Below are 14,625 nucleotides of genomic sequence, written 5' to 3' on the forward strand. Positions count from 1 at the left end.
AAGATGAGACGTGGTGAGAGAAAGCTCCCTGGAGAGAGGAAGCACTGCACAGAGAGGGGGGCAGCCGTGGAGATGAGGATCTATCCTTACCCTTCAGTAAGTTCCCAAAGGAGTTTTGGACCCAACCTAAGAAATAAAATCAAACAAGGATGTAAATAAAACACATAATAACAGCTCCTCTTAACATTTCCAGACATTTCTCAGTGATGTCACTGCTTTTGGGTGACAAATAAACTCCTATCGACACCAGAACTCCTCTTTGGGTAAGAACATTGATTTTCCTAAATCTGTGCCTTCTGTGGTGACCTTTAAGCTCATTAAGTTCATGTCTTACCTATGACACTCAAAACACCAACCCCAGACTGAAGCACTGGGGCATCTTGTCTGCTCCATCAGAGGTTGGAAGGAGCAGAGCAAGGAGGGAGGTGACGCCCATCCACCATGGGCAGTCACTTTGTGCCTACATCCCCCTGATTTCCAGCCCTGGAAATGGCAGTTACCATTTTTGTACTTAACAATAAATAAGGAACAAGGAAGTTCTGAACCCAGGCATATAAAAATGCTTGGCCAAAAAGCAGAAAACAGAGTGAAATGAGTTCGAGGAACTAATTTCCTTTCAAAGTGACAGTTTTATCCCCTCCTGAAAAGAAAAAGGCAAGAGTGAAACATGCCTAATGAAACCACTAAACCACTAAAAAGGCCAAGAAAAATTGGTTGCTTAACATCTGGTCTTCAAATAAAGGTGGAACAGAGCCGTACTTGTTGCAGGCTCGTTCTCCTATCTTTACTCATGATGACTAAGATGTTTATCATCCACTAACCCCAGAGCAAGTTATTGCTCTGCATGAGCAAAGATGACCCTAAATCTGGCGGCACGCTGCGGTGGTCTCCTTAGACTTGCAGCCCCAAATCCAGCCTGGTGTATTGCTTAGCACTGTTTCTGGAAGTGTTTTTGGACCCTTATCCAGCTTAGGTTTCCCTTGGATGCCCACCTGCCATCCTGATTGCAAGGAGCCTGGAGAATCCTGGTCCTCGCCTGATGCCCCCAAATTTTGGCCAAGCCCAAGCCACGGAGAGCCTGGCTCTCACTCTGGTCCCTCTGCTCCATGGGACGATGGAGAAGAGAAGGGCATTAGGCAAATATCCCCAACTTCTTAAGATTCCTGCTTAATGAGCACATTTGCTCAGTGCAGCAGTTTCCCTCCATATCAGTAATCTTATCAGGCTGAGCCTGCCTCTGCCACCTGCAAGCAGAGATATCGCGGGGCAGGGGGGGGCCATAAACTAGTTTGTTTTAAGTTTGTATGCGCTAAAGTCAAGAACGAGTTTCAAAGTGAACTTATCGTTTTATTTTTGTCATAAAAAAAAAGGAAAGAAAGAAAGAAAAAGGGATAAAACACAAGCCGGCTCGCTTTATGATCGCTTGATTGCAGATGTTTCCTGTCGGGTGGCCGGGCTGCTCGGCTTTCTGTTTGCAACTACCGAAAGGCGAAAGCGCTTGGCACTGTTTTTGGGCACGTGTCGTGCAACTGTTGAGCCACCAAGCCTTGCACGCTGCCTGCCCGGGAGGTGCCAAGTCATACAGTTTCACCTCCCTGTGTGTGTGCCTGCCTGCCAAAGGACTTTCCTACCTGTACCCAGGCTGAAATAATGCTTCCAAAAGGAGCTGGGATGAGGAGGTGAAAACAAGGTGTGGCAATGTGTAACTTCATGCTGCCACTTCAAATGTCGTTACTTTTTTTTTTTTTTTTAAATATCTTCTGCCTAACTGCTCAGATGTCTTATTCAACCCAGGTTTGAGCTGGATCTTGGGCAGGGAGCAGGCAGAGGATCACTTGAGAGCCAATGCACCTCTCCAAGAGACAGTGCTGCCCCACTCCTGGCTGCATTTGTCTCTTTGCCTGGCACAAGATTTATTGCATCCAGGAGCAAAACACTGAGTTAGCATCATTAAAGTACAGAACAAACCATAAACCACTTATTTCTATAAATACATCACAAATACGTAGGGCCTCAGGTTATGTCAAAGTAATTTTGTCCAACTCTTTCATGCTTTAAACAGATGAAAATTCTGTTTTTAAGAAAGTTTTGAAATATCCTATTTTGAGAACCCCATATACATTTTTCTTTCAAGTGATAAGTCACATCAACCCCCCAAATAGAAACCCCAGAGAAGACACATACTAGATGCAGCACAGGTGACAAGAAATATGCAATTCCTCTCTTTTTCAACTTCTTATCTAGGGGCTACATTACATCCATGCACAAGGATTTCCCAGCCAAGTACTGGGGGTGCAAAGCAGCCAGATGAGGCAAGGGGGGGATTTTTGGTACCCAGAGCGCAGTGCAGCCGTGTGGCTCATCACGTGCATGCACAGAAGTGGCTGATGTGGATCAAGAGAGGTGCGAACCTGATTTTGGAGATACAGAGGGAGCTTTTTCATCTCAGGGAGGGATCGCCTGCGAGCAGCCTTCTCCCAGAAGCTCAGATCTGGGAGGAAAATCTTTCAGATGCTCTCTGATGAACGAATCACTGCGTTGCACTACCTGAGCCCAGACCCTCATCCGCACACCAACACCCAGGCAAAGCCTCACGCTGCTATTTTTTGAAGGAAAAAAAAAAAAAAAAAAAAGCTGAGACAGAAAAATGTGAGGCTCTAAGGGTTGTTTTTCCTTCTTCTTCTCCCTCACTGAGCCATAAAGATGCAGGGTAGCTGGAGGCTGAGCTTACTCAGGATCTGTCAGCTCCCCAGCCCTGCCCTGCACTTTAAACAGGACAAACAGGTTATGACATTAAAGTTTCCAAACCTGGGGGTGCTCCTTACCCAGGAGAGGTTAACACAGGGGCACTCTGGGCCCCTGGAGAAGGGGAGGGGATACTTGCAGGCTGAATGTTGCTGGATGCAAGTGGGTTTTGGTTTTATTACTCATAAGAGAGCTCTGGGCAAGCCCTGGGACTGCAGGAGGAGTGGGTCTGCTGTTACCAAATCCTCCTCGTTTTAGGAGGTTTAGGACATTGCTACAGGTTTTGGGGAAGGAGAACACTTTGCTTGTGACATATGAACTGAGCCACGAATCAGGCAATGTACCTAAAAGCTGCTGTAGTGGGAACTACCTCTTTGGGGTTCCGAACACCCTCTAAGAGATGCCCTTGGGAAGAGCAGTGTCCAGGCAGCCAGCTGGTGTTAGCAAGCAGCTTGGAAACTGCATCTGCTTCCTGGGGCTGAGAGACAGGGGAACAAAGCAGCTTTTTGGGACAAGAGCAAACACTTGGCACGTGCATTTTACAAGCTACAGAGTTTCCTTAAAACTGATAGGAGCACTCCCATGGGATTTATTGTGCCTCTTTACAAGAGAACAGGATGTTTCCACTGCTTTATGGTGCAAAGGTGCACAGCATCAGAAAAGACACTGGTGTAGGACAGGTGCATCGTCCTGGGGCTGTTTGGTGCTCAGGGCAAGGGGTGGAGGAGGAGGAAAGCCCCAAAGTCTGCAATCTGCTCTGGTGCTTTTTGAGATGTCTCCAAATACAGGCTGTCCCCAAATACTCTCCTGATATTCCTGCCCTGTAGCTGTGATTTGTCCCTCCCTTTGCTCCAGCTCCCCCCTGCTGCCTGTATCCCCCCTGGGTGAGCCGTGCCCTGCATGGGGGCAGGCAGGCTGACGTGCCCCCAAGCGCCATGAGGGTGACACTGTGACATTTCCCTTTTGCCTGCTGTCTCCACATATCACTTCTCAGCAGAGCCAAGGAGCGGCTAAGACCCCTCGCCACCCCCGCTGTATCAGAGGGTGCTGCGCCCAGCAGGATGGATGGAGAAGAATAGGGGCAGAGGAGAGAATAGAGATGACATAGGTGCTTGGGAACAACCCCATCTGCAAGCAAATCAGGCTTTGCTCCGTGTCATCCTGAAAATTCATGGATCTACATTAAAATAAATAAAATAATTTCTTCCAGCTTATGAGGCCCTCCAGTGCCACGCTGTCGTTTTGCTCTTTTAACTTTGTGTATGCTGCTCTGCAGGCAGTTCTGCGAGCTGCTTGCAAGCTCTCTGGATCCTTAACCATTCAGAGGCTGGAAAAGGTGCTGAAGGGCTCTTTTTCTTTCCATAGAATGGATCCTTCCTTCATTTCCCTTCTGTTTCAGAGGCTGCGGGAGCTGGAGCCTCAGCTGCCATTCAGTTGCAGCCAGATTTCCGTGATGGAGTAGGGAGAGCATTTGGAGAAGAAAAGGAAGGCAGCCGTCAAGGACCGTCCTTGCAGCTCCTGATTTAGCTCAGATTTAGGACTCAGGGAAGTAAAAGCTAAAGATCCTTAAATCTTTGCTGTTCTAACAGGTCACCAGACAGAGGGGTGAAGTGGTGCCATGGAAGAGAAAGCTAAAATGGATTCAGGGACACACATTTTCTGTCCAGTGGGGAGCAGGTACCAGAAGCCCCAAGAAGACATATCCAGCCCCCAGCTTCCCTCTGCTCTTTCAGCTGGGTCTGACCTTGTGTAATCCCTCCCTTATCAGCAGAAATTCCTGAAGCCCAGAGGTCTGTGGGTTGACTTGGGAGCACGAGTCCTTCCCAGCAAGCCTAAGGGCAAGGAGAAGATGCTTTTACCTACAACATCTGCTTGAGTGATCTCCATAAGCGGTACTTAGCTGTCCTGGCACATCTGCAAAAGCCAGCAAGATCCTACCAAAGAGACCTTTCCAACAGCAATGACACCAGCAGTGTGTGTTGGGCAGGAAAATACCTCCTGTGCTTTTTGCTGTTTGAATCAAGTCATGTACAGAGACAAATGGGAACACATGCCACCTGCCTACCTGCTTTAAGTATGGGCAGGTGGTGGGGACAAGCATCTTGCTCTGGTACACGCAGAGATGCTGAGGAAGAGATGCTGCATAGATCCAAGATGAGTTTTCAGGGTTAGCTGTTATACTCAAGGTGGACAAAAATATTTCGTTTCAAACCTTTATCTTCCAGCAAATAAGGGTTATTTATACAAAAAGGGCTGCTGCCCAGGCCAGTTGTACCCTGTGCATTGAATAGGCAGGATTAAGGAATGCTCATAAGCCCTTCAAAAGAATCTGTTACATGAACTCCTCCCTGTGCTATCACACGTCCCTACGCCCCACTTTCCTCTCCCATTCAGGATGGACTCAGATATAACATCATGCTTTCTTACCCATCAGGCAGCATTTGCCCCTCCATGCAACCTTCCTCCTCCTTCCTTTCTTTTCTCGCACAGTCAGATGAACACCAGGCCCACACAGCTGGGAGCCTAGCACAGCGTTTGGGCAGTGTGGGGTGCACGCATTCCCTTCTGCCTGTCCATGGACCTTGGTGCCCCAGTTCCCAGCCTTGTTCTCTGGGAGGGAGGGGGGTGGTTTGCAATGGGCTGGGAGCATCCAGAGAGAAAGGCAATGCCAGGCACAGCTCATGGCAGGCACGGATTTTCTAAGTGCCCCTGAGGGATGTTCTCCTGCTATTGGTCAAGCGTAGGCCAACCAGCCTCACCTGGGCAGTAATCACTGGCAGATGTCGAAACAGCCTCATTCAGGGGCTTGTCTGGGGCTGATTGCCACAAGCTGGAGATCGCTGTCAACCTCAGGAGACTGCCAGGACTTCGGGTTATACATCACAAGTCTATCAGGAGTCCAAATTCATTCACTGGGTTATTTTCCCCAGGGAAAATAATTCTGCAAGCACAAAGCATGCCCTAGGGGACTTGCATTGTGTGAATCCACGGGAAAAAAAGCGCTGTCTTTAAACCTTGCAGTAAGTCATTAAGTGATTTAGGTGCAGGCTGGGGTGAGCACAGCATCCATAGGTGACAGCGAGTACAGCTGCAGCCATGCTTCAGCCTCCTAACAGGGACACCCAGATACCATCACTGTCTTTGTCCTAACTCTGCATGGAGCATCATTTTGAGGAGCAAGGCTCCTCTTTTGCCTGTCATTAGCAAGGTGCAGGGGGCAGCTGAGGAGCCCATCTATCCGGGCTCCCTCTCCTCCCTGGAGAGCTGCTCCTTCCTCCTCGCCCCGTGAGGCAGGCGGGATGCAAAAGGACCATTTCAGCAAGAGGACGATTTCAGCAGGAAGAGCATTTCAGCAGGAGGAGCATTTCAGCGACCAGAATACTCCGGCAGAAGCAGGACGGCCCCGCAGCGCCGCCCGCTGCTCCTCGCCCGCAGCGCTGCGCTCCCGGGGAAAAGCATCTCGGGGCCAGGCACCACCCGAGCCACCGCTCTCCTTCAGCCTTAAAGCATCAGATATCTTCGGGCTCAGAGGCTGCCGTCCTCCTTTTCACCGAGGATGCTTTGCTTTGGGCTAGCTTTGCAGGGTTGTTATACTGCAGCTAACTTTTCCTTGCATGTTAACGCCTCATCTTCCCAAACAGAAAAACTTTCAGCTTATCATTTGCTGCTCCTTAACTTAAGACGACATTATATGACAGGGGTTCGCCATCGGACAGCTACATCTATCCCAGACCAGCTTGGGTGTGCTGCTGCCCTTAAGGTGTTGGTGCAACGGAGACGTACCCTTTCCTGGGGGCGTCAAACCTGTCTTTTTCCCATAAAGAAATCACACCTGCTTATTTTCCTGCACCTCCCAATTCCAGCAGCCTGCAGTGGCATCAAAAATCTATACCTCTTCAACACGATGCTCATTGCCCAGGAAAGGGCTAATAGGAGAGGCAGACCACTTGAGAGGCCGATCGATACGCCCACCTGCTTTTGATGGTAGGTGTCTGGCAGAGCAAAGCGCTGTCTAAACCCTCAATTACCCTTTCCTCGCCTCTCCCTGCCTCCTGACAGTCGCTGCAGTCAAGCCCTCTTCATGTTTTGGAGTGGACCGGTGCCTAATAAAATCCTGCAAAATGCCAGCACATCCATGAGCCACTTCAGAAAGTCTCTAGTTAATGCTGAAAAGAAACGTGGTGAAGGGAAACTGCACACAGTTATGAGGAAAAGAGAGAAAATAGAGAAAAAGGGAAGATGTAGTTTTGAAAAATATATTAAGAGGAAAAGGAGGTTTAAGACCTTTTAGAAAGTTTCAAGTGAAGCCTTTGACCACAGGTTTTCACAGCAGCCAGGTACTTTTTCAAAAGTTACACAAGCATCCAGCTTTTCCAAAAAATCGCCCACTTAATACAGAGAAGTGTCCAAGCAGAATCTTTTTTGGGTGGTCTGGGTTCTGAGTGTGAAGAAAGGCAGCACGTGGGGCTTTGGAGCTGTTCCCTGTCCCTCGTCGTGACATATCCCAGGGCTGCAGGTGGGGCTGGTGGAGAGGCAGGCGGCCAGCCGCAGAGATTACCGGCAGCCACCCTGAGGCGATGCACGATCCAAATGAAATGGGAAAAACAAGGGAGAGAGAGGACAAAAGAGCATGTTGTCAAGAGCAGACGAGGGACAGGAGGCTTCTGAGGGCTGGGGCTCGGCGTCCAGCTGGAGTCAGCGCGCTCATCTTCCTGGAAATTCGGCAGGGGAATGAGATTTCAGGCTCCCTCGTGCCCATCTCCACCCATTAAACAAATGAGTGTTTACTGAAAGGAGGAGAGCTGTTCCAAGCCCTTCTTGTTTCAGGAAACCTCTTCTTCCTTACGGACGTCTCCTTGTCCAAGTGATTGGCAGCAGAGAGGAGAGGAGCCAACCTGAGAGCTGTTGAAGTTTTGCAATCCTCCTTGGACATCCACCCTGATGAGGGGCTTGCCCATGGGAGCAGCTCCGCTTTTCTGCCTCCCACTTCAACCCCTGGCTGACCACCAGCATCCTGTGCTTGGGCAGAGGGAAGCCTTCAGAGAGGTCAGAAAGTGTAGGAGACTTGCAAAATCAGGCGATTTCAGGACAAAATCCTCCTGTGGACACTGAGTCACAGTGGAGAAAGGAGCCGAGGGGATGGTTTGGATGGTTTGGATATTTATTTTCTTCCTGGAGACATCTCTGATTACAGTTCTTTGAGACTTGACAGAGCTTTGACATCACTGACCAAAAGGCAGGACGGAGATGGCAATGGGGCTTTAAATCTGCCTTGCATACCGAGTAGGCACAGTTAGTTTCTAGACCAGCTTTAGATCCTGTTTTAAGGCAACCTGGCCCTCAGAAGGAGGTTTCAGGTTCAGAACTGCCTTACACACATCTCCCGGGCACCGCTGTGCAAGGAAATACGAGAATGTTGCTTCTTTCAGCTGTGCATGTGGGGACACGGGCAGAAATAAAACACTTCCAGCGGCTCCCGGGCTGTGACTTGTTGCAGGGCTCAGCCTGCAGCCCTGAGTCATCCCGTGTCACTGCCAGCGGAGGTGAAAGGCCACCCAGCACGTCACAAGCAGCTGCCAGGCACTCAGCCCCCTGCAACCCTGCCACCGCTCCATCTCCGTGGCTCACTGCTGCCCTGAGGGCATCGGGGACCTGAGAAGGAGATGGGAGGATGAGCTGCTTCTCTGCCCCCAAAATGGGGTGTTTTGGGGCACCTTTAGACACAGACACCTCCAGTGGTTCTTGGAGGAAAGTCCCACCTGAGGAGATGTCACCAAGCGAGGAGCTGTGCAGCTGATTTGGGTATAACACCAATGTACTATGGCAAATAAAAGAAGGCAGTGAGGCATCCTATTATTGACAAGAGCACAAAGTGGTCTTTATATAAAAGTTGCCCTAGGAAATTGAAAAGTGCATCGGCTGGTTGGAGAATGGGAGACACTTCCTTTCCTTTCTCTCTCTCTTTTTTTTTTCCCTCTTCTTTCTGTTTTGGAGGTTTTTCAGGTGGGATTTGCAAGAGGATCTTTTTCAAAAGCTTATTATTGTTATTATTATTATCTTTTCCATTGACAAGCCCAGAATGGCAGAATGGTTGCTGTTGGAAAGGGTCTCTGGGGATCACTTGGTTGAGCTCAGGCAGAGCAGACTTCTTGGGGCTGGGTCCAGCCAGGTCCATCAGCAGCCCCAGGGTTCCACGGAAAGCTTCTTTCCTGCTGGTTGGCCCCCAGTACGTACTGGTGCATGGGGTGATTCCTCCCCAGGGGCAGGACTTTGCATTTTCACTTGCTGAGCTTTGTGATGTTCCCACCTGCCCACCTCTCCAGCCTGCTGAGGTCCCTCTGAAGGACATCATGGCCATGTGTCTGCCCAGTGTTCCTGTTTGGGACCACAGATATGAATATTCCAGAAGAAAACCAGTGGGAATAACATAAAAGGTGTCTTCCATCTTGGAGGTGAAGATGGAGACCAGACTGCCTGCCCATCCAAGGTCTGGAGTGACACTGCATCTCCCCTGTCCTGGATGAGGTCCTTGAGGGCTGCCACAAGGTGTGGGACACGAACTGATGACACTGACCCAAAACGGGCAGTGGGGCCGCACCAGCCCCGAACCCTTGGCTCATCTAAAAGCAAGGCTGCGGTCTGAGCATTGCCGGTTCTGATCAAACAGGGGCTTAGCAGAAACCTTCTCCACACATGGCCAGGGCTGAAAAGCAGAGCTGCGTCACAGGGAACAACAGGCAACTGTCTCCGCTACCAGCGTGTGCTGCTTATCGGCAGGGCAGCCAGAGGGCTCCATTTAGGGCCGTGTTTGCTTTGCCTGACTGCGGTGCTGCGATAGGGGCTGTGGCAAGACACAGCTGCTGCCAACGTCAGTGCTACGGCTGCCTGCTCCCATCCCAAACCTCCACCGGGTCCAGTCCAAAGCCACGTGCCTGCCTTCTCCAGGATTTCCTCTATCTTCTCTGCTTATATTTGCCCAGTTCACCCCAATCTGAACCTATCTGAAAGTCCCCTTCCTGCCTTCCTAATCCCTCCGTCTCTTTGAAAAGCAAGAGGGAATGCTCAGGTTTTGCTTAGTCACTTCCAAAATGCCCAGCGCCAGGGTGAGGAGCTGGGATTGCATCCCGGCCCCCCTCGGCTCCCCCTCACCCCATCCTCAGCAATTTCTTGGCCAAATATCAGGAATAATTATGCCTTGCTAATGGCATTGGACTGGAGGGGCTGCTCCAGCTCAGCTCACTCCATAATGACAGGTTATTGGGCACATTGATCCCGCTCACCTTTCTGAGCAAGAAGGCTGCAGCATCTTGCAGCTTCACGGCACTGTCCCAGAGCCTGCATGTCCTGGGGTGCTGGTGGCCACGCTGGGGCATCCTCCAGGGCAGGAGACCTTGCTCAAGATGACCCAAGACTTGGGACTAGATTCTTGTTTTGAGTTTTGATGAAGACTGACTTTCTACATCTTGGATGACCTTTTGAAGTGCTGGAATAGGGGATGTGAGGGTCTGACCTTGGGTTTTACTCACTTGCAGTGCTGTCCCTTGCCAGCCGGGTAGTTTCTGAATGGATGGAGAGCCTTGGTCACCTTCCCACAGAGCGGCGAAATCTGAAATAGAGACAGCAGCTAGACACAAATGACAAACACATGGGAAGAAGAAATGCCTCAAGGATGCTCAAGTCCTGGAACAGTACGTGGGCAGAGGATATAACTTAGGCAACATTTACCTGGGAGATGGATGGAAATAGTGCATTTTGAAGGTTCTTCAGCTCAAGAAGTGCTCACAACCTCAAATATTCAAAGTTTTTTTGCATTGGTAACTTTTTATGCATTTCCTAGCTCTCTGACTGAGGCTGTTAGCACTGCTTTCCCTTGAAGGTTTCTTTTCCTCCTCGGTCTATGCTTTTCCTTTTCTCTTTCCAAGGACACACCCCTCAGCTTTCTGTACCTCTTTCTGCTCTGGTTTTCTTATCTGCCCATGCCTTCCCTTTCATTTCTCCCAGCTAGTGAAAATTTGAAGGCATTTGGAGTCAGCGTGAGAGGGACATTTGCCAGGTTTTTTGGAGCAGTCTTGAGGACCTCATTACAGATTTGCTTAGCATGTTCTCTCCCTGCGCTGCTGCACTTGGGGCTCAGGCATCAAAAAGTGCCCAGAGCTTTCAATAGGGTTCATTTGTATAGATACTGCTCAGCATTCCTACAAAATAAAATCCCTTTTAGTATACAAAAAAGTACCACAAGATGGATTACCTGAGGTTTCAGAGGGGATAAGCCTGGCACAGTTGTGCTGAAGGCAATGGGAAAAGTCTTTTTACTCCCAAAACTAGTAAAGTTCCTAGTATAATAAACTCGAGCTGAAGAAATATTTGCAAAAGATGACAAACCAGAGAAAGATTTATTTATTTATGTATCATGAGAGCTTTCTTTCATCCCAGTCATGCCAAAGGAGTGACTTGGGAAGCAGGGATTTGGTTACAGTCCTGAAGAGCGCTGGATCTGTATCAGCCAAGCAAACCATAGGAAAGTGTTAAACTAACCTTCTGCCATCCCATTATCAAAAAGAAAAGAATAAAAAAGGAGATAATCCTTGTTTAAATATCACAAGCAGCAGCTGAGTCAGTGGGAGCTTTAGACTGGAAATGTCAGGGAGGAATTTAGATTTTCAGAGCAGTTGCTGCTCTGCAATTATCATAAGTCACTTACAAGGACCCCTTGTCTTTCGTTGCCCTCAACCACACATCTGCAGGGAGGGGGAGCGGAGACAAAACACATGGCCCTACCAGGGACTGATAAGGGAAACCGAGCGCGATCCCACTAAAGGCACAAGGCAAATCCCTCCAGGCTATGACCAGGCTTCTCTGACTGTAGGTCGGATGTAGGCGGGTGAAGGCAAACCGACGGGAGAGGCAGGCAGCAATATGAGAAAGAGGAGATTGCTGGAGAAAATTGCATGTGAGCTTGCCCCCAAAAGGCGTTTATTTGATTCTGGAGCTGTTTTGGGGGTAAGAATGAGGAGGAGACAGAAAAATGGAGATCTGGGGTTTTTCTAGCCTCATATTCGTTCTATGGCTCCTTTCCTCTTCTAAAAGCAAGCCTTGTTGCAGCCTAGCACGTCCCTGACGTAAATTAAATAAGTGAAAGCACTATTAGCTCTCCTGAGACAGGTACTGCCCCCACCAGCCTGGGAAAGGGGAGAGGATGAGCACTTAAAACACGTAATTTCCACCACATTTCGTGATGCAGAAACATGCATTTTCCCAGCTGGTACATGTGAGAAGACTAAAGACTTCCTCTGCTGGGGTGGTGATTTTATTTCTTTTAACCTGTCTTTTCTCACTACAAACGTCAGGTTTCCAAGGCAAGGTCTTTGCTAGGTGCAGGGTAGAAGGACCTCGGCCATCCTGTTCTGGGAGGAGATAACAGGGGTCTACCATGCTTTCCTGGCTGGGGCCAGCAGGTACTCCAGCTCCAGTGTTGTGCTTTGTGGTGCTGGGACACTGGGACACCAGAGCCATATATCCTCCATATCTCCTCCGTGTAGCACCTGGGTACAAGCCCCGTTAATCTTACCCTGTCCTGTCTCAGTGTCTGATGGACACAGTCTTCAGGTGAGGTATCCCATTCTGGTTAGGAAACTTCAGGCAAAGGGGAACAGGGCTTCCCTGATAGGTTTTGCTCACCCTCACTGTTAAAAATGTGCCTCCTGCTGCTAGCTTGAACTTGTCTTCTTTGCCTAACTTCCAGCTACTGATCCTTATATTGTCTTCTTCATTAGATTAAAGTATCTGTATTTGTAGAGGACTGTTCTAGAAGTGGGAGAACAGGAAATATCATATTGTAGACCCTGCTTTTCCATTGTGTCATCCCAGTAGCTTAACGGTAGAATTACTCAAGTCAGGCATATTGTACCAGTATAGATCTCTGACTCTTTTCTTTCTTTACTTTCCATGACTATGGATCAATAAAATGCTGTTGATACACTTTGAAGATCCAGAAGACAAGCACAGGGCTTTGATGAGTCATCCTCTTAAGCCTGCTGGGAAGCATGAACCTCGCCATGGGTAATGCATTTGCATTCCTCCTCTGAAAAGAAAAGGGAAATATTTTCCCATGTATTTACTTGATGGCTACCTGTTAGGAATAACAGATAAGATCCGGAGTAGATGTGAATCAATAGGAAAACATTGACTTCACTGTGAAATGCTGGCGCCAATTTCCAATGCAGAACTGGTTGCATCTACATAATAGATCTCATCCATGTGAGGCTGAATGCAAAATGCTGTTCTGCCTATAAACAGAACTATGAATAAACATTTGTATGAAGTCAATACGGTGACATTTTCATAGGTCTGAGACCCTTTGTGTGACTCCTAATACTAAAATCACATCAGACCTTTTGTCTGACAGGCAGATGGTTTTTATCCTCCAGTGCCCGAGGAGAGAGGGAGTAAGAAGTTGGCAATTTTGTGTGCACGTGGAAGTAGCATGGACTGCATGGCACTGCTCCACCTGGCTGAGCCAGAACTGCTGTTATGGAAGATGAGAAAGGGGCTAAAAGGACTGAGAGAAGGAGGTTTATCTATGCCAAAGTGACATGTTCATGACACAGGAGAGTGGTGGATAGAAAACCCTGGGCTTCTTCCAGCATCATTTCCTTCCCCTCACAGCTAGAGCAATAAGGGGTGAGCAACTGGGAATGACCCTAGAGTAAATGTGGGGTGCAAAGACATCCCAGCCATACTGTGTACCCCTGCAGTGCAGGTCCTACTTGTCAGGGGGAATGGTTGCAATGGCTCAAAGTCCTTTTTGTTCCCACACCATCAATTTTGGTGCTGCTAGGACCACACCAACACGCTGTGAAACATTCCCAGCCCTTGGAAAGGGTTATGGGAACTTGCTTTGGATCCCTCACCACTGCTTCCCTTTCACTGATCTGATGATGCCATGAGTTAGATAAATTGTGTTTTATTGCATGGCATGGGTGGATGAGCAAGAAGTGTGTGCCCTCACCTTTCTCTTTTCATCTAGAGAAAGAGTTGCAGGATCCAGGTCACTGCAGACCTCTTAGTGCTGAGAATTCAAAGGACTTGGAAAAAAAATAAGCAGTAACACCAATCCCTTTTCCACATGTATTGAACAAGGCAAAGACCGATGGAAAATCAGGCTACAGGCAAGAGGAGGCATTTCTCAGGTTTCTGAAAGCAAGCTAAATTCCCCACTGCCCTGGAACCTCTTTTGGCCATGAAGGCATCACAGAGGATGACTTTCCTTTGACCTTGCTCTTGAAGGTGAGGCCAGGAGATGAAGGTTCCCAAGAGTGACAGAGAGGCATGGATCTGCCTTCAGCTGGAGGGCATAGCTCTGAAAAATCAGAATGCTTTGGAAAATATGTAGTGCGAAGCCAAAGGAGAAGGGTTGTGGTGGGAAACAGGAGAGGATTGGACAGCAAGCAAGGTGAGTGCCTTGGAACCAGCCACATGGCCCCATAGCCCTACATCCCCTTGTTTCAGGGCTCACCCCTCTGAAAGGAGGCTAGAACCAAATACTTCAATCAATTTCTACATCTACTGGCAACTATTAACTGTTTATTCGCAGCAGTGCTGAAAAGAGTGGCAGCTACAGCAATTACCATCCTGAAGTCTGAAGGCAGGAGGCGAAGGTAGAGTTAAAAGACTTGCCCAAGGCCGTACAGTGAGCAGTCAGAAGCACACCCCCGGTTTTCTGTGCTGGTTGGCAGCAATAGAATTAGCGCCGGACATTTGATTTTTTTTCTTTTCATAATGTTTCTGATGTTCTAGGACAGGTGTTTACCTGTACAACATTTTTTTTTTCCAGAAAAGCAAATTCACTGTCACACTCAATGTTCAAACAATTCTGTGCCA

Source organism: Anser cygnoides, chromosome 5, assembly GCF_040182565.1.
Source record: "Anser cygnoides isolate HZ-2024a breed goose chromosome 5, Taihu_goose_T2T_genome, whole genome shotgun sequence".
Lineage (NCBI taxonomy): Eukaryota > Metazoa > Chordata > Aves > Anseriformes > Anatidae > Anser > Anser cygnoides.